Source organism: Bos indicus, chromosome 16 (genome assembly GCF_029378745.1).
Source record: "Bos indicus isolate NIAB-ARS_2022 breed Sahiwal x Tharparkar chromosome 16, NIAB-ARS_B.indTharparkar_mat_pri_1.0, whole genome shotgun sequence".
Taxonomy (NCBI): domain Eukaryota; kingdom Metazoa; phylum Chordata; class Mammalia; order Artiodactyla; family Bovidae; genus Bos; species Bos indicus.
Window position 1 is genome coordinate 30,550,576 of NC_091775.1, and position 18,489 is coordinate 30,569,064.

General features: G+C 53.8%; 1 protein-coding gene across 1 annotated transcript in view; it reads right to left on the reverse strand.

Annotated features, from left to right (window-relative positions):
* Positions 1–18,489, reverse strand: part of ITPKB (inositol-trisphosphate 3-kinase B) — a 105,092-nt gene that overhangs the window by 15,152 nt on the left and 71,451 nt on the right. The gene's annotated exons all lie outside the window — the stretch shown is intronic.

Below are 18,489 nucleotides of genomic sequence, written 5' to 3' on the forward strand. Positions count from 1 at the left end.
GGCAATCATTGTCGTTTCGATTTGCAGAACCCCAGCCTCAGACAAGTAAGTAACACAGCAACATTTAAACCCTCACCTACATGACTACTTTTTTAAAAAATCCTTTTTATCCCCAGCAATAAACATTTCTCTGTATAAAAATATCCCTAAGTGAACTTTAATAAGAATGGGTTGTAGACATGAAGATCAAGTGTCTTGAGCCCCTGAAGCGGGTGATGAGAAGTGAACTGAGAAGCATTTCAAGTTCCTGAGAAGTGGATCCCTGAACCAGCAAAACCACAGACAGTAAACCCAAGACTCTGTGCTGGGAAGGGGAAGCTGGGAATTCTGCAGAAGAGGGGGTCCTGCCTGGACAGGGCACCCTGGAGAGGCAGCTCCTCCTTTCCTGTCCTGAACCGTCTGCCAGCAGCCACCCAAAGCATGCTGAATGGACTCCCCAAGGGTAAATCAAGGTTAAATTGGTCTCCTTTGTTTTTTTCTCCGTGGTGAGACTCAGCTACTTCTGTCATCAAGTTTTCAAGTTAAAATCTGTTTAAGGAGAAAAATTCTTCCCTACATGAACCTGGCAATGTTTGCCCCATCCCAGAAACCCTCGCTCTACCGTCAAGACCTACTCTATCCTTAAGTGAGGGCAGTGCTCTGCCAGGCCACGTGACAAAGGGCTGGCCTCATCGACAAGGGTGTTTTTTCTAGGTCTTTCTGATGGAGATCACCAAAGAAGGCTAAGGAAAGCCAGTGTTTCTTATCTAAGACCCAGAAGGCTGCATAAATACTCAGGGCAGACAATGCATGAGGGCAGCAATGGGAAAATCTAGTTACATGAGACAACCAATCAAGTGATGGTGTGTTCGACCCAGGGGGAAGACGTTTAGGTGGGTCCAAAAGCAAAGCGCATAGTGGTCACCATCTTCTGATCACACTCCTGCAACAGAGCTCAGAGGGGACGAGGATCCGACAGGTTCAGAGCCAGGTTGGAGGCGGGGGAAGGCACAGTGTTCTCCAACCAGGGCTAAGCTGACCCCGTCCTATACCACTCCCCCATAAGAGGTCGACTAAACCCACACTGACTTTTGTTTTTGGCCTTGCAGGCTTAGTTGCTCCATGGCATGTGGGATCTTAGTTCCCTGACCAGGGATTGAACCTGCATCTCTCATACTGAGAGTTGGGTTCTTAACCACTGGACCACCAGGGAAGTCCCCCCACACTGCCCTTCTTCACAAACCCTCTTGGGGCCTCAGTTTTCTCATCTGTCTAGGGAGAGATGGACAACTGGTCCCCCATGCTCTTTGGTCCTGTGGACACTCTGCTGCTGCTGCTGCTCCTAAGTCACTTCAGTCGTGTCCGATTCTGTGCAACCCCATAGACGGCAGCCCACCAGGCTCCCTCATCTCTGGGATTCCCCAGGCAAGAACACTGGAGTGGGTTGCCATTTCCTTCTCCAATGCATGAAAATGAAAAGTGAAAGTGAAGTCGCTCAGTCATGTCCGACTCTTCGCAACCCCATGGACTGCAGCCTACCAGGCTCCTCCGTCCATGGGATTTTTCCCAGGCTAGAGTATTGGAGTGGGGTGCCCTCACCTTCTCAATGTGGACACTCTAGAACTCTGAAAAACAACCCCTCTCACATTCCAAGATCAAGGGCCCCTCAGAGAAAGACGAGAGGCCCCGATTTGCAGATGTAGTGACAGCAGAAGACCCAGGGAGGAGTGTCGGCTGCCGGGGTGGGGCTGGGGGTGGGGTGATGCCTGAGGCCTGCTGGGAAGGAAGGCTGACCCCCAGAGGCGGTCTGAGGGCAGACTCGAGGGGGCAGAAGACTCCTGCAGGCAGCAGGGCCTGTGGGAACAGAGGCCCAGGACCGGGGTTTAGAGCAACTGGGCCATGTGTGGTGGGAACGAGAGCTGGAAGCAGTGGTTGATAAGCGCGAGTAGGCAAGACCGGCTCTGGATGCCGGGCTGAAATGGTTGGACTCAGGGAACTGCGGTGTGGGGGAGACAGGCTGCCCTGGGCCTGAGTCCTGGCTCCATCCACTCCTCACTGACCTGGGACATGTAGGACCCTTCCTGAGGCCTTATTATCTTACCTGTAAAATGGGAATAACACATAGCTTCCTTTGGTCCCAGGAGGTAAAGCCATTAGGAGCTCACAGGGCACAGAGGTGTTTGTAGAAGAGTCTTAGTGGTCTGAGTTCAAGGAAGAGTGTCCTTGAAGTCACCCCAGGAATAGTCAGTCTGGAGATAAGTTTACTAAAGAATAAAGGCCATCGAGCTGGGGCTGGGCCAGACCCACCCAGTTGGGATGCAGCTCTTTGGGGACCCACTGGGACCCACTGGGCAGGGGGCCTGGGACGCAGGAGGCAGGAGGGAACTGATGCTGGCTGAGAAAAGCCAGGTCCAGCCCAGCGGAGGCATCTGAGCTGTGAAACCTCTAGGTCCAGGGGTCTGAAAAGGAGAAGGGTGCTCCAGGGCAGGGGTCCTCAAATGGCTTATGGGACCCAAGAGCCTCCCAGCATGGCCGAGCTCTGAGTAAACGAGACCTTTTTCTGGGTAGCTTCCCTTTTCCCACACCTCCTCCACAAGGAAGCAATTCTTCAACGTGAAAATGGGCCCCACGTGGCCAAGGCCAGAGAGCCCGCCCCTTCCAAGGTGGAATATTCCACTGGGCCGGGTGTGCACACCAGGGGATTTCTCAACTGCGCTGGCAGCAGCATGCAGGGGATTTTCCTGTGGTTTTAAATAGCAGCACCCAGGCCGTGCCTAAGGTCGCTGCCAAACACTAAACAGAAAAGCAGATCCCGGTCCAGGCCCAGGAAAGGAGGCTGCAGGGTGATCATGGCCCCCGACCCCTAGCCCATAGAAGCAGAGAGAAACAGAAAGGTGGGAGGTCGCAGAGAATCGGTTCGCCTATGATGATGCCGGAGACCCCAGCACCCATCCAGGGACCACCTGCTCCAGGTAGAAGCCATGTCCCAGGCAGCCAGTTCCAGAAGGCAGGTGGGGGCTAGCAGTCTCCCTCCGAGCCCCTCGCTGGAGGAAGCCACAGTTCTCAGAAGTGGAGGCCAGGCCTCTGCCCCGACCCAAGACAGGAGGCCAGCAAGACAGGAGAACAGCCCGACAATCTGGAAGAATTCCATCTTGAGGAGGAGATCATCTTTTCTATCCGGGGAGAGCCTCAAGAGCATCAGCCACTGGAATCAGACCACAGCCCCAGGTCTCAAGCTTCTTGAGCCCAGCTATGTCAGACACACAGGCAGCCCTCACAGGCCTTGAAAGTGGTGTGGCCGAGGGTGCCTGGTCCCTCCTCCAGGGCAGGACTGGCTGCCTGCTGATCTCGCTGGCTCCGGTCCTCCATCACCTCCCAGTCACCAGGGCTATCTGGACACCCTCCGCTGACCCTCCCTGGAATGCCCCCGAAGCTCCACCTGGCTGACACGCCCCCTTGACCTCTCTGGGCGGCAGGATCCTCACATGTCAATCTGAGGAGTCGGCTAGCTGACTCAGGCAAGCTCAGCTCTGATGTACTCCTTACTCACATGCAGGTGTGGAACCGGCTTAACTAAATGGATAAGCTGGGGTGTTCCCCTCCAGTCTGCTGAGCATGACAGAGCAAAGGGGATGGCTCTCAGAAACTGCCTGCAAGCTGGCATCGTCTGTCATCTCACCAGGAGGGCTCATTTCCCTAGACGTGCAACAGGATGGGCGCCAGCCTCCCTCAGCACTGACTCATCGCTTATGGGCTCTCACTATGTGACAGGAGCTGGGCTGGGCCCTTTACGGCCGCATTTCTCATCTTCAAAGAGCCCCATGGTGGACAGGAGTCCACCTCTGGAAAATGAAGAATCTTACCAGTTGAATTGCTTCCCAGTCATTCCACTCTTCCCCCAGCCGCAGGTGCCAGTTCATCCTGGGAACCCCACACCAAGATACCAACAGCGGTGTCTATCCACAAGCAGGGCCCCTCCCAGCCCAGAGCATGCTGGACGAGGTGACGGGGACAGAAAACCGGGCGGGAAGGACGGTTCTTCACGGCAGTTCCCCTGGGCAGCCAGGGCACGACGCTGCTCAGGGGGAAGAGGTGTTCAGGCTGCTTCTTCAGCAGAGGGGCCCAGAGTCTTTGGGAGATGCTCCACGACTGACCACCAAAACCCCAGACAGGTCTCACTCTGGAGCTGGGCAGGAACCACTTCCAGCTTAGCCACCAGGTGACACTGGGCTCGCCCATGAGTCAGATCAGACCAATCGTTCCTAGACTGTGGCTGGGATCCTGCACTGGGGATGTTCTTGGGTGGCATTCCAAGGGGAAAGCAAGCCCCACAAAGCTGATGGCCTGTCAAGCAGGATGGCAGGGGGGCGGGGGGTGGGGCGGAGGTGCACATCTCTCACCTTGATTCTGTGCTGGATGTAAGTCAACTGCAGACCGGAAGTAAGGTTTTTCGTAGGCTTGGATCACCTGGCTCCACAGATCCCTAGATGACTGCCTGCACGCCTGGGCTAAATAAGCACTGGTCTGGGTTTTGCTCTGTTTTCTTACCTGCATGCAGGACAGGAGGGCCTTCTGCTGACGTTTGCTACAGCCCTGACCTTGCTCTGTGAGAGGTGGGGTCTTGTTCTCTACTCTGGCTGCACGGGAAAAGGCACAGAACCCTAACGCTCTCAGAGTAGTTCAGGAGGATCAGAAAACAGCCAGCCCCAGCGGGCAGAGGCTGGTCCTTTAAGACTCAAGAGATATGTGGTGCTCTGACACTGCTTTGGCTGGTTCCCTCCCTTCATACCTGACTTGACGGGAGCTCAAATATTCAGAGAATGTGGAGAGAGGGATTGCAGTGGGAGAAAAAAAAAAAAAAACACCCAACAACAACAAAACCCCAACCCTCTTCAAGCTTGAGGTGACAGAAGTCACCCGGAAAGGGAGTTTCAGAACCTGGCAAGCATGAGCAGAGCCCTCTCCAGCCACTAGGTGCTTTTGGAAGGCTTGGGGACTAACACATTCTGTCTCACTTTTCCCTCCGCATCTTTGCCTGAAGATTCCAGGCCTCAGGGCAGATGTGAGTTTACTCTCTAGAGGCGACCCCTCCACCCAGCACATGGAGCCTCAGAGTGCCCGGGGTAGCCCTGGCCAGGAAAGCTGCTCCTCACCCCCACTCTGGCCTGGACTCGAATCACCCGGAGCCCTTGAGAGCCCAACGCGGAAACGATCCACTGGCCGGTGGGGCTGCCGGGGCCCCAGGGAGGAAGCCTGGGCAGCGTCTCTGATTCTGTGTTTATCTTAACCAGACTCCAAGCTTCCCAATGATGCTAATGGCTCCTGGGCAAACGCCACCTTCCGGCTGGCTCCCCCAACCAGTTATCTGCCTCGTGCTGCGTGGAACATTGCCTTAAGACAAATGAAAGGACTAAACGGATGACCTCAAAGCTGGGCCATCAAACAGGCAAAAAGGACTGGTGGAGATGAGGAGAAAGACGAAGGAGGGAAAGCAGGGATCCGGAGCCGAGGCTAGGGCGTGAGGGGGCCTCCAGCCACCCTACCCACAGGATGCTTCAGCTGCTGTCAGGATCAGCTGCATGATACACAGGGCCCAGAGCAAAGCAAAATTCGGGCCCCAGGCCCAGAACTTGTTAAGAATATCAGGATGGGGAGGCACGGCATGCACCAAGCGTGGGGCCCCTTTGAGGGCCCTCAGGGGCTGCATGCTCTCACTCCCCCGGGAAGCCGGCCCTGCCTCCCGGGGTGGAAAAGAGCCCTGCTGCTAAGTGGCAGCAGGTGACTCGGGGGTTGCAAGGCCTTTCGGCTCCTGACTTACTCCCTCTCTGCCGATGACCACAGACTGCTGGGAGGGGAGGGCTGGAGATTGAAGGTGCTTAAGGTTCTCCTTGGGGGGCTCCCAGTAGTACATCCCAAAAATCGCAGAAGGGGAATGATGTCCTCAGCTCTCCCCTCATTCACCCTCTGCACATTCCTCAGGGCCTGGCCTTGCTCTGCCCTTGCTCGTGACCTTTCTCGTCCACTGAGTAGGGAGTGGGCCCGGCAGTGTCGTCGGAGCCGATCCAGCCCCCACAACAGGAGGGCGGGCTGCCCAGGGTCAATACCATCTTCTCCTCAGCTCAGCCCACACTGCCGTCCGGGGCCTGCTTCCTGTCTTCTTTCGAGCCACCGCCTGCCCCTCCAAACCAACGCTGTGTCTCTCCACAAAAGTTGGGATGGGTGGAGGAAAAAGGGGTAGTGTCCTGGGGGTGCAGATGCCCCTTTGCTAGAGGACTGTCTCACACGTAGTAGGAGGTTTCCAGGCCTGGTGCCCCTCCCCCACCCACACAAGGCGGCATCTGCAGCTCACTAAACACACCTTCGGGCCTTGCTGGTGGCTCAGATGGTGAATAATCTGCCTGCAATGCAGGAGACCTGGATTCAATCCCTGGGTTGGGAAGATCCCCTGGAGAAGGGAATGGCAACCCACTCCAGTTACCTGAAGAATCCCATGGACAGAGGAGCCTGGAGGGCTACAGTCATAGGGTCACAAAGAGTCAGACACGACTGAGCCACTAAGCATACACACACACAAACACACCTTCTCTCAGGACTGTTGAGATTCTCCAGGCAACTCCTGGCTCCTTAAATCCCTCCCTACCCGCCCTCAACACTTTCAGCCACCAGGGATTTTTCATAAGCATGGGTACAGAGGCAAAGGACTCCGCTAACCCCTAGGCAGCTCAGAGACCCCTTTCCCCAGAAGCCCTTCCTCTGTTTGAGCAGGGTGCTCCCAAGGTGCTCTGGGCACACCTGCTCCCCACTTCTGCTCTGGGTGAGTATAACCCTCCAGAGACCCAGGAGCCCCTGCACCTGGCCCCAGCAGATACTCAGCCAGTGCTTGCTGAGAGGGTCCCCGGAGAGATCACCACCATTAGTGAGGCCTGCAGCTGTGAGGGGTCCCCCATGGCTCAGCAGGACGGCGACCACATCCAACGTCACCCATCAGGAACCTGGTCAAAATCGCTCGAAGCGAGATGAAGTTGCAGGCCTCTGCGGGCTCTGCTCCCCTCCTAACAGCCCCAGCGGAGCCTGGACTGTCTCTGACAAGCAGGCCTCTTCAAGACAGCTCCTCACAACCCCACTTCGTCCACGGCAGCCGGCCTTTCTGCAGCTTCCCTTCCCGCTGGCCCTGCCAGGCCTGCAGCGTTTCCGCCCTGCAGATTCTCTGTACTCCCCCCCTCCACCTCGAGTCTGTCCAAAGTCCTCTTTCTCTGAGGCAGGCCACAGCATTGGATTTTGTTTCCAGAAGGCACACAACCTAGGTTTTGGAGCTAGAATGATCCCTTGCTCTGCCGCTTCCCAGCTGCAGCTGTGAGCAAGTCTTTGAACCTCTCCTGCCTCAGTGTTCTCATCTGTAAACTGGACATGATAACCTCCCACTGGCCACCCCACCAGGTTAGAGAGAGAACTGAAGAAGCGGTAACATATATACATGGGTGCTCTGTATACGGTCATTGAACAGGTGAACCTTAGATGTTCACTTTGTACTTCTGTGTACAAGCTTTTATCTTTCTTTCCTTTTTTAAAAAAATTGAATGGTTTTCTCCTCCGAGGCGTAAGAGACTGGCAAAAAATCCATCGGGCACTTCTAGAGGGTCAATCATTGCCAGTGGCAAGAAGATGAGCTAATTGTGTGATTAATTGCTTACAACGCTTCCCTTTGGATGTTCGAGGCAGCTGGGAACCCGCAGGGAGGCTCCCATGGCCTCCGAGCTCCATGACTCAGGGACAGCAGAGGTGGCCAGCGCCCAGGTGTCTTGACAGCAGTTTCTGGTTCAGAAAGTCAGTAATATTGCTAAAAAGAGAAAGAAGAGCTTCCCAAAGAACCCCATTTCACACATGTGTAACTCTGCTAGGCTCCAGTGAAGAAAATAATAAACAGTGGGCCTGCTCAACGGATTTCATTTTGTACTGGGGTTTACACACTCTCCTTAACCCCTTTCTCACCTGAGTTGTTCCCTTAATATGCTACTGTCTCCTCCAGCACTTCCCTTTTCATTTAAGTAGATCACCTGGCTAATTTTTATTTTCAGATAATTATAAAGAGTATCCTTTTTTTTTTTCCCCTGAGTGAAAGAGATGAAGGGAAATCTCTAAAATATCAGAAAAGGGAAATTATCTCTGTATCCCATGTCTCTCCAAAGCAATACTGCCAAAATCCTTTGCCTTGCTGCACACGTGTGCATACAAGTATGCCTGTGCATATGTGTGTTGGTTAGTGATGATAACCTGGCTTGTCTGGGAAAAGAGGCAGAGAAATCACCTATTAAATGCCTAACATGTCACTAGGTACCATGCTAATATTTCATGTAATCCTCACTCACTACATGCATCCAGTTATCACCATTATGCAAATGGTGAAACATGTTCAGAGAGGTTAAGTAACTTGCCCAAGGTCACACAGCTTCCTGGTGTGCTCCAAGGATCTTGTTTTGTTTCAGCCAACAGGATAACTGGGCCCCCATCGTCTCTCCTCCAGTTAAAAAATAGTCTCGGATAAACAGCAAGTGCTTTGTCAGAAGAGTGACCTTTCAGATGGAGTGGGTCTGAATAAAGACCTGCCTTGCCCTCCTTTCCAAGCTGTTCCCAGAACAGCCTCCCTGACACTGCGGGAAGGCAGTGACAAAGCACTGAGAGCGGGTGAAGACGCCCCTGCCCCGGGAGGTTCGCTCTGTGTCAGTGCCTTTGTCCTGCTCTTGCAGAAGTCTGAGAGAAAAGCATTGAGTTGTCCTTGTTTGGAAAAAATGCGTTTTTCTTCTTTCTTTTCTTCTTTTGGTCTTTCTAAAAAAGCAGCTTGGGTTTCCCTAGTGATCATTCTTTCCTCCGCTGGGGAAAAGCCTGTGCTTCTCCCAGGCTGCAGAGCTGAGGCCAGCCAACTTTGTTCATTGTATTCGCCCTGGCAGAGCCTGCCTGTGACGGCAGCTGGGTGCAGGCCCAGGCAGGTAGGGGCCCCTGGCTCAATAGCTCCGTCCCGAAGCCCTGGTTAGAAACCTGGCTGGGGCCAAAAGCGAAACCTGCCCCTGCCAAAGGGAGCCGGGAGCCTGGAGGGGAGGAGGGAAGGCCTTTCAAAACCTAGACACCAAGGATCGGAAAAATGAAGCCCAAGGACTTGGCAGGGCAGGTAGCTCCGGCTAAAAATAAGAATCTGGATTTGAAGACTAACCATCTTCCTCCTTTAACAAACAAGAAAACTCCCCTAAAAGCCAAATGCAAAAACACTTTTTGAGAAAGATCCGAGTAGTGCTGAGTTTAATCTGTACCCCGCTCCCGCCCCTACATGATGTTCCCACATGCTGGGTGGTTCAGAACACCTTTCACAGGGGCTGTGCCTGGCATGCCCTTTCCTCACCTGTCCTGCAAAAATCCCACAGCAGAGGGTGAGAATCACGCTGAGGGGTGGGGTGGGTGGAGCACCTCCCCCAGAACCAACGGCTGCTCTAGGGCTGGAGAACGAGAAGAGCCGGTCCTCACCAGCCTCAGCAGGCCCGGACCCCCTGGTTCCTGTGCACTCGAGAGGTGGGCTCTGGCTCCGTGTTCTCAGGGGGAGTGCTCTGTCCTCCCCACTCCTGGTCAGTTTCGAGGGCTGCTCTGCTCTGGGTCTGGAGGGCAGGAGCTGCTCAGGACCCAGGGCTCCCGACTGGAGTGTGCAGCTTGGCCTGGCCCTCTCTGAGGGATGTCCACCTCAGTCGGTCAGCTCCTAGTGGCATGTTCTAGCCAAAGCCAGGAAAACCCTGAGCAGTGGCCCAGCTGTTCTCTCCTGAGCAATGGCCTTTGTCTTGTTGCAACCGGAAGCCCAGATTCGGGGAAAAGGGTAGTACCTGGTGTGGCACACAGGGGTCGGCCCTCACGGCCCCTCTCCCTCCTCGACCATCACCCAAAGTCCCTGCCTGACAAGGCTGCCCAGGCCCAGCTGGCCAGGGCAGGTCCCAGCGAGCACTTCCTAACACCTGCAGGCAGGATCAAGGCCCCACAGGCACACGCGGCCGCCCCAGATGCCTGTGCGCCCTCCTTGCCTACACTCAGGCTCCTCACCATCCTCTCTGATTCCCCTGGGCCATCTTCTCGTCCCACAACTGCTCCAGCCCCAGGTCCTCGCCCATGCAGGTGCTCTGCCTGCAAAGCTTTCTGTCCTCCTTTCCTTGATCCACATTTGACCTGTGGCTCCAGCCGATAGTGCTAGAATCTGTGAGCCGGCCCTATCTTCTCCATAAAGCTTAGACCAGTGACACACCATTCCAGGAAGCCTCCTCCCAGCAGGATAGGTTTTGAGAGCTTCTTTGAGAGGGATTCTTTTGGGCTGTACTGTGTCTCCCATCAGAGGGTATGCTTCTGGAGAACCGGGAGTGTGTCCTCTCATTGCTAGATGCGCCCCAGGCTGGACAGAGTGGAGTACGATACAACCAGCCATGTGACGGATGAGCAAAGTTTACAGACCCAGCCACACGGCAAGGGCTGAGGCTCTGCTATATCCCACCTCTTAGGAACTACATGCACGCATGCTAAGTCGCTTCAGTCGTGTCCGATTCTTTGCAGCCCTATGGACTGTAGCCCGCCAAGCTCCTCTGTCCATGGGATACTCCAGGCAAGAATACTGGAGTGGGTTGCAGTGCCCTCCGCCACGGGATCTTCCTGACCCAGGGATCGAACCTGCGTCTCCTGTGGCTCCTGCACTGAAGGCAGATTCTTTACCACTGAGCCACTGGGGAAGTCCCATAGGACCTGAAACAGATCTAAACCAGCTCCTACCTCTTTACACTCACATGCTTGAGCTTGGATCTTTCCAGAGACATCTCCAGGGGGCATACTTATGGGGATTTCCTGTCCAATCTGCCTGGGGTTCACTACACACCGCCAGGCTCCAGCACAGCGGAGCCGGACCCAGGGGCCTTTTCACACACACTCATCAGGGTCTGGAGGATGTTCTTTCACTCTGGTTCATGAAGAAAGCACTTCTACCAATAATTCTTTCAGATCCACCCTCCTCCCCTCTTCCTAACTTTACAGAAGCTGGCAATCAAGGGGCTTACAATCTTGCCAAATCAGCCTTTTTTTTGTTGTTGTTACCCAGGAATGGAGGTATCCTTCACCCAAAATGGAAATGCTCCGAACACTCCCTACCAGGCAGCCCCAGCAAATGCTCCATCTCTGATTGAGAAGGTCACGGGCTTGGCTCCTCCTTCCTCCTCCCTCCTGGACTTCATCCTCTTAAGAACTAAAAATAATGGAGCGCTAGAGGAAAGAGGCAAGACGGGGAGGGGGAAGCAGCTGAAAGCATAGGAAATGCTTTGGTGCGCAGGGGCCTAGCCCACCTCTCCCACCAGGAGTCTGTGGGGCCGCAGAAGCAGAGGCCTGGGGGAGCCAACAATTGCAGGAAGCAGGGAGTAGTCAGGGGGCCGGGGAAGAGCCCTGGGGGTGGGGGTAGCAGCTTCTAGCAGCTGACTTCCTAGTGGACAAAGCTCACAGGACAGAAAGGTTCAGCCTTTCCTCTGGGAAAGGGCACCCGGGGCCCTGCCCAGCTGGTGGGGGCCGCCCGGCAACACACAGGTCCCTTCCCTCCCGTCGCCTCGTCCACCCCTCCCCAGAGATTTTATTTTTACTTTGGTTAAAATGCAAAAAACAAGGCCAAGTTGCAGAGGGTGGAAATTTACTGAGGTCTTTACTGGTCAACAGACAATTGGCACTGAAGGCTGAGTACCCCCAGTGCCCCTCCCAGAGCCACTTCCTCACAGGGACCAGTCAGGACAACCACAGCTCCAACAGACCTCCTTCAGCCCAGACCCTCCATCTCAGCTTCTGGGCAGGCAGTGGCAAAAGAATCCTCCTGCCAACGCGGGAGACACAGGAGATGCTAGTTCGATCCCTGGGTGGAGAAGATCCCCTGGAGGAGGAAATGGCAACCCACTCCAGTACTCTTCCCCAGAAAATCCCATGGACAGAGGAGGCTGGGGGGCTACAGTCCATGGGGTTGCAAAGAGTCAGATATGACTGAGCATGCATGCATGTGTGCTCGAGTGTTTACTACAGCTAGACACAATGCTAAATGCTTTGTAAGTATTACGTATACATAATACAAGTGTCTCAACCTGTCACCTAGGTCATTTCATTAGCCCATTTTACAGATGGTGAAACTGAGAAACAGATTAAGCAACTTGCCCAAGAATGCAACTTGCCCAATTACAAATGGTAACTGGCAAAGCTAAGATTTGAACCCAGGCAGTCTGGCTTCAGGGTCCAAGCTGTCCATCCCTCTGCTAGGCTGCTTCATTGGTCATCTGTAACATGTACCATTATAGCCAGATAAACCCAGGTTTAGATCCTGTTATTCCTGGCTGGTGGTATTAGGCAAGTTACCAAACCTCTCTGAGCTTCAGTTTCCTCCTTATTTTTAAAATGGGAATACCACCTACCTGGCAGGGTTATTTTCAGGATTAAAGTCTCTCTATGCAGTACCTGCTACAGAAGAAGCGCTCAGTAGAGGTGAGTACTGCAAACCTCTCATGTGTCCGGTCTGGTCTGCAAGCCTCCTGAGGACAGGAGCCCGTCCATGGGATGAAGCACATGGAAGGGGGTTCTGCACTGGCTCAGCAGGGTCTGATCACCTCCTTCTCTACCCCAGCCCTGGCCTTCGGAGGCCACCTTTCCAAGAGGAAAGTGCAGAGGATGAAGGCCACAGACATCAGGCAGCAGGTCCCCAGAAACAGATCGACTCTTTCCTTAAGCAGAGACTTCCTGGAAGTCCAGAACTCCCAGGGGCCCTTCTAGGATGGGTATGAGAGGCAGCCTTGCCCAGCAACTACCAGCAGTTCCTCTATTTACTGGTGACCCTCCCCTCTCACCACCCCAGTCTTCCCCCAGGGACCCAAGATGTGAAAGAAGTCACTCTGCCTATTGCCAGGCAACAGGCTCCAGGCAGCTCTGACAGGTGGCCCACTGGAAACAGACTTCTTCTCCCCATGCTTTGCTGTCATTCACTTGCTGAGTCGTGTTTGACTCTTTGCAACCCATGGACTAAAGCACGCCAGGCTCCCCTGTCCTTCACTATCTCCCAGAGTTTGCTCAGATTCATGTCCATTGAGTCAATGATGCCATCTAACCATCTCATCCTCTGTTGCCCCCTTCTCCTTTCCGCGTGCTACGTCGCTTCAGTCACGTCTGACTCTGTGTGACCCTGTGGCCTGTAGCCTATCAGGCTCCTCTGTCCATAGGATTTCTCCAGGCAAAAACACTGAAGTGGATTGCCATGCCCTCCTCCAGGGGATCTTCCCAATCCAGGGATCGCACCTGAGTCTCTGACGTCTGTCTTCTGCATTGGCAGGTGGGTTCTTTACCATGAGCGCCACCTGGGAAGCCCCTTCTCCTTTCTAGAAGATGACATTTAAAAGGCCAGGAATCGGAGAGGAAGTTTTCTGCAAAATGTGGAAGAATGGAGAATGTCCTCTTCTCTTCCTCCAGTGCTCACAAGCAGAACAGCACTGCTTATGCAAACAAGCTTCTCCTGTGTTAGCAGCTCAGAGATTCCCTGTATTCTCTCAAAGATGCTCTGAGACTGAAATCTTCTGGTTATAAACTTAAGAACCTGAGGATCCTACTGTGTACATAGTATTACTAGAAGAGACAAGAACTCCTCACTCCTCAGCTTGATAAAAGTTTTCTTCTCTAGGGAAGAACATTCACAAATTAAAAACTACTGTTTAAGTAGTTTCTGAGACCCCAGGAAGCACTTGTAAGGGTGTTGGTCAAAAGGGGATATTCTGGACTGATGCCAAAGTCAGATTTTGGGGGAACTCCCACCAAAGGCATTTCTAACAAGCAAACTTTTCAGGAAGAGCGTGAATACCACATGAGAACAAATCATGTGCAGTATCAAATATTTAGCTATATTTAGAAAATATTTCCAAGCAAGACACATGGCTGCAATTCATGTTTCTAACAGATGACGCTGATTTGCCTGTGGCTGAGTGGCGCTCAGCAAATAGGAAGGCGGGCTTGCAGAGGCTCGGAACCCGACTGCGGCGGCCCTGCCCAACAGAGCTGAGGCAGAGCTCTGAGTCACCCAGCCTCCCTCTCCCGACCAGGGCTGTTCTGGGTAGAGGCCTGTCTCAGTGAGGCGGTCATGCATCTGTTCACGTGCAGACTGCTGGAGGCACAGGAAATGGGTTGCCAGAAAGACACACCAGTGAACCCCCAAGTATGAGCAAGACTTGTCAGCTATCAGAGTGCAGCTGTCCCCCGGGTCATCCTGACGTCTGTCGGTATGTGTGATTTTCATAAACAGATTGACTCATCACCCATCCCCATGCCTCTCTGTCAACTGGGGCCCTGAGTGCTTACTTAGCACTTTACTGCATAGCAGGAGCCTCCCAGGGCACCTTTCATTCCCTGAGCAGCTCCCAGGGGCCAAGAGGTTCATCCAGGCTTGGATCCCAATCAGGGGACAGACCTGGGGCTCCTGCCCTAACTCCCATCCCTGGCAGCCCTTGCATCCCTCACATGCCCAACTTCAGGGGGGTCTCCCACACACCCCACAATTGTTTCCTTCACTTTTCTGCTTTAGGCTACAATGCATTAACATTTATCTCACACTGAAGTATTTTACAGCAGCTCTTGGGATAATTAAGTCACACAGCGAACGGATCCTAACACCACGTTGGGGATCTCCTGTGTGAAGACACAGGCAGTTGGTGATGGACAGGGAAACCTGGTGTGCTGGAGTCCATGGGGTTCCAAAGAGTCGGACATGACTGAGCGACTGAACTGAACTGAAAGCCGGCTTCTGCCACAGTCTCTCCCAGCTTCTCCCTCAGATTACAGAGGAGCTAACCCACAACCCAGCACCAGCACCTGCATATAGATGGTGAAGGGTTTTCTATACAAGGGACACCCCACCCTCTGCCTCAAAGCTTGAGCTACAAAAGTCCCCCTTCTTGCCCACATGGCTTATGGAATGCTTCTGATTCCCTTAGACGTGTTTCCAGCCTCTTCCAACTAAGTCGGGGGAAGTGAAAGGTTATTGAGAGATGCAAGTGGGTTGTCTGGAAAACGTATTCTCAGATGGCAGAAGCTGAGAAACAGGCTTAAGGACCGAGGGTCCTTCCAGCCAGCGGGCCTGAGCCAAAGCAACCAGAGAGACCCTTGGAAGACTGGCTGCTCCAGACAGACTGGGCTTAGGTCTCGCCAAGTTCTAAGCCTCTGGGCACAGGGAAAAGGCAGGAGTTGAGAAAGCGCTCGGTCTGCCAATCCATGCCAAGTGCAAACCTCCTTTGCACTGTCCACCTGCCATGTGCCGGGAGCCCAGCAGCTGAGCTGGGAGCCCGGACTAGGCGTGAGAGCCTCCCTCCAGGGTAAACACAGCCGCAGGGACTCTGTCCCAGAGAGGGGGGCACTCCGGAGTCTCATGGTGACCCTGGCCCTGTCACAGGCTCTGCCTCCACCCCAGGTCCCTGGGGACCGCCCACATTTGGGAACTGTAACATAACTTCTAGGGAACAGAACCAGCTGGCTCATCTATCCCCCTCAATTTTCGATGCTATTATTAGGGCACATCTGTCTCCGAGTGAGGTCACCAAGGAAAAACCCAAATGGAGAAAATATTTTCAAGCCGCCGTCATTTCAATCTTTGGAAGAGGAAGCGAGGCAATAAACTGCCAGAGAACCCCAGAATTCACAGTGACCCAAGAGGAAAATGGAAAGTATTTGCCCCGGGAATGCAAGCAGATGAGCTATTTACAGGGTGCTTGGCCAGCAGGGCGCGGATGGACCGGCAGCTCCTGGGACGGTTTCCTCTTCCCCAACTTCCCAAACCCTTGGCTGGGGAAGTCAGGCGGCGGAGTTCCCCCTCAGCTCCAAACCAGACCCAGAGGAAAGCCACTGAGTGGCCGGAGGACGCAGGACCGAGCCTCCAGCCAGTGGCCAGCACATTCGCTTTCTTTGCCAACAATTTGTTTTGTTCGAAACTAGTTGCCAACATTTAAAAATCAGGACATTTTACACAAACATCCAGATTTCCAGCATTCTTTGAAATACTGTGCTTCACACTGCGCCCCCACCCTCCCCCCCCCCGCAATTGGGGGTGATGACCGTCTGTGGGCCGGAGCTAAACTACACACCTTGAGATGGACCTTCTGTCACCTGTCACCGGGTGTTCACCTGCATTACCTGCCTGGCCTCCGACAGCATTCAAGCTGAGTTTCTGGATGACAGACGAAGGGGATCAGGCTCCAAGGATGCCTTAGGACCTCAACTGGTTGTAAAAGCACTACTCACTGCCATGTAACACGGTTAAGTCACCTACCACCCTGAGTTTCTTCTCCATCTGCAGACAGTGCACAGGACCACCCTGCCTCTCGGACTGTCGGGAGGATGATGTGGGAGAACAAGGGGAATGCTTTCAACACTTGCCCACCCCACAGGCAAGGTGAGACATGGCCATTTAGGTCTAAAGGATAAAACACTCAAAGAAAGGTGCCCTCTCTGATTAGATTAGTAGCCAGGGAGAGGGAGGCAAGAGGTGGCTCAGTGGTTACTTAGGGAAGCTGAAGGAGAACCCAGCACTTCTGAGCCACACAACCAGGCCCAGTCTCCTCAACCAGAGAGGTGGGACATCACGGGGTCATGCCTGAACAGAACAGGCTCTGATGGGCTTCAAATCAGAGCAGAATTTAGAACTAGGGGTGCCCGGCACTTGGGACCACCAGTTGTGACCCAGCCTTGGGGAGGAGACGCTCACCATGGCATCACCACAGTGGGTCAGGAGAAACCTTAATGTCTTAGCCACAAAACCTAACACTCAAAATGCTAGGGGAATCCAGAAAAGGGGGGATGGATATATATATAGCCAATTCACTTTGCTGTACAGCAGAAACCAATACAACTTCATAAAGCTTTTGAACTCTGGTGATGGAGAAGACTCTTGAGAGTCCCATGGACTGCAAGGAGATCCAACCAGTCAATCCTAAAGGAAATCAGTCCTGAATATTCATTGGAAGGGCTGATGCTGAAGCTGAAACTCCAATACTTTGGCCACCTGATGCGAAGAACTGACTCACTGGAAAAGGCCCTGACGCTGGGAAAGATTGAAGGTGGGAGGAGAAGGGGATGACAGCGGATGAGATGCTTGGATGGCATCACCGACTCAATGGACATGAGTTTGAGTCAGCTCCGAGAATTGGTGATGGACGGGGAAGCCTGGAGTGCTGCAGTCCATGGGGTCACAAAGAGTTGGACACAACTGAGTGACTGAACTGAAATGAAAGCAACTATATTCCGATTAAGTATGGGCTTCCCTGGTGGCTCAAACAGTAAAGAATCCACCTGCAATGCAGGAGATCTGGGTTCAATCCCTGGGTTGGGAGGATCCCCTGGAGAAGGAAATGGCTACCCACTCCAGTATTTTTGCCTGAAGAATCCATAGACAGAGAAGCCTGGTGGGCTACAGTCCATGGGATCACAAAAAGTCAGACACGACTCAGTAACTAACACACACATAGTACTCTGATAAAAATTTTTAAAAAAAGAATGCTAGGAGAAACCAGAGGGTCCTATGGCCTCTGAGTATTTCCCAGGGCAGTGGCAGGGGCACTTTTAGGTATAGGCCCACACCAGAGCCAATGGAGAAAGCAATGGCACCCCACTCCAGTACTCTTGCCTGGAAAATCCCATGGATGGAGGAGCCTGGTAGGCTGCAGTCCATGGGGTTGCTAGGAGTCGGACACGACTGAGCGACTTCACTTTGAGTTTTCACTTTCATGCACTGGAGGAGGAAATGGCAACCCACTCCAGTGTTCTTGCCTGGAGAATCCCAGGGACGGGGGAGCCTGGTGGGCTGCTGTCTATGGGGTCGCACAGAGTCGGACACGACTGAAGCGACTTAGCAGCAGCAGCAGAGCCAAAGCTCCTGCCCAACCTCTCTCTTCCCCTAAATCTGGTGAAAATAAGAATAAAATGATGAACTGGATGGAAGAGGGCCAGCCACCAAGGGGCTTCTCCTGGATAAGGAGAGGTATGAGCGATAAATGCCTTGGTCTCATGTCCACCCTGCAGTCCTCCCGAAGGCGATGCACGAAGCACAGGCTGTCTGCAGGGAAGGCTGGGGAGAGACCGGCTATGAAATGAGAAGAGCAGGGACCACCAGATGGGATCCTGTGGCCAGAGCGCCTATGGCTGGGGGCTGGGGACGCCAAGGTGACCAAGCCACCCAATCAGGGTGCCTCCCCCAAAGCCAGAGGCTCTCAGAGGCCAGAGCCCAATTGCTCACTGCTCCCAAGACAACCAGCTCCTTCAGAGAGCATCAGGAAGACAGGAGTCCCACTGTTTGCCCACATACCTCACTGGTTTCCTGGTGGCTGGGGGCTGAAGGGGCTTTGGGCAGAGTCCTGCCCTGACACCCGTTCAGCAGGCCTGACAGGAACTAATGAGGATCACAAACCATGTGGAAGACCTGGGGATCTCCCCTCAGGGGAGCTAAGGAGA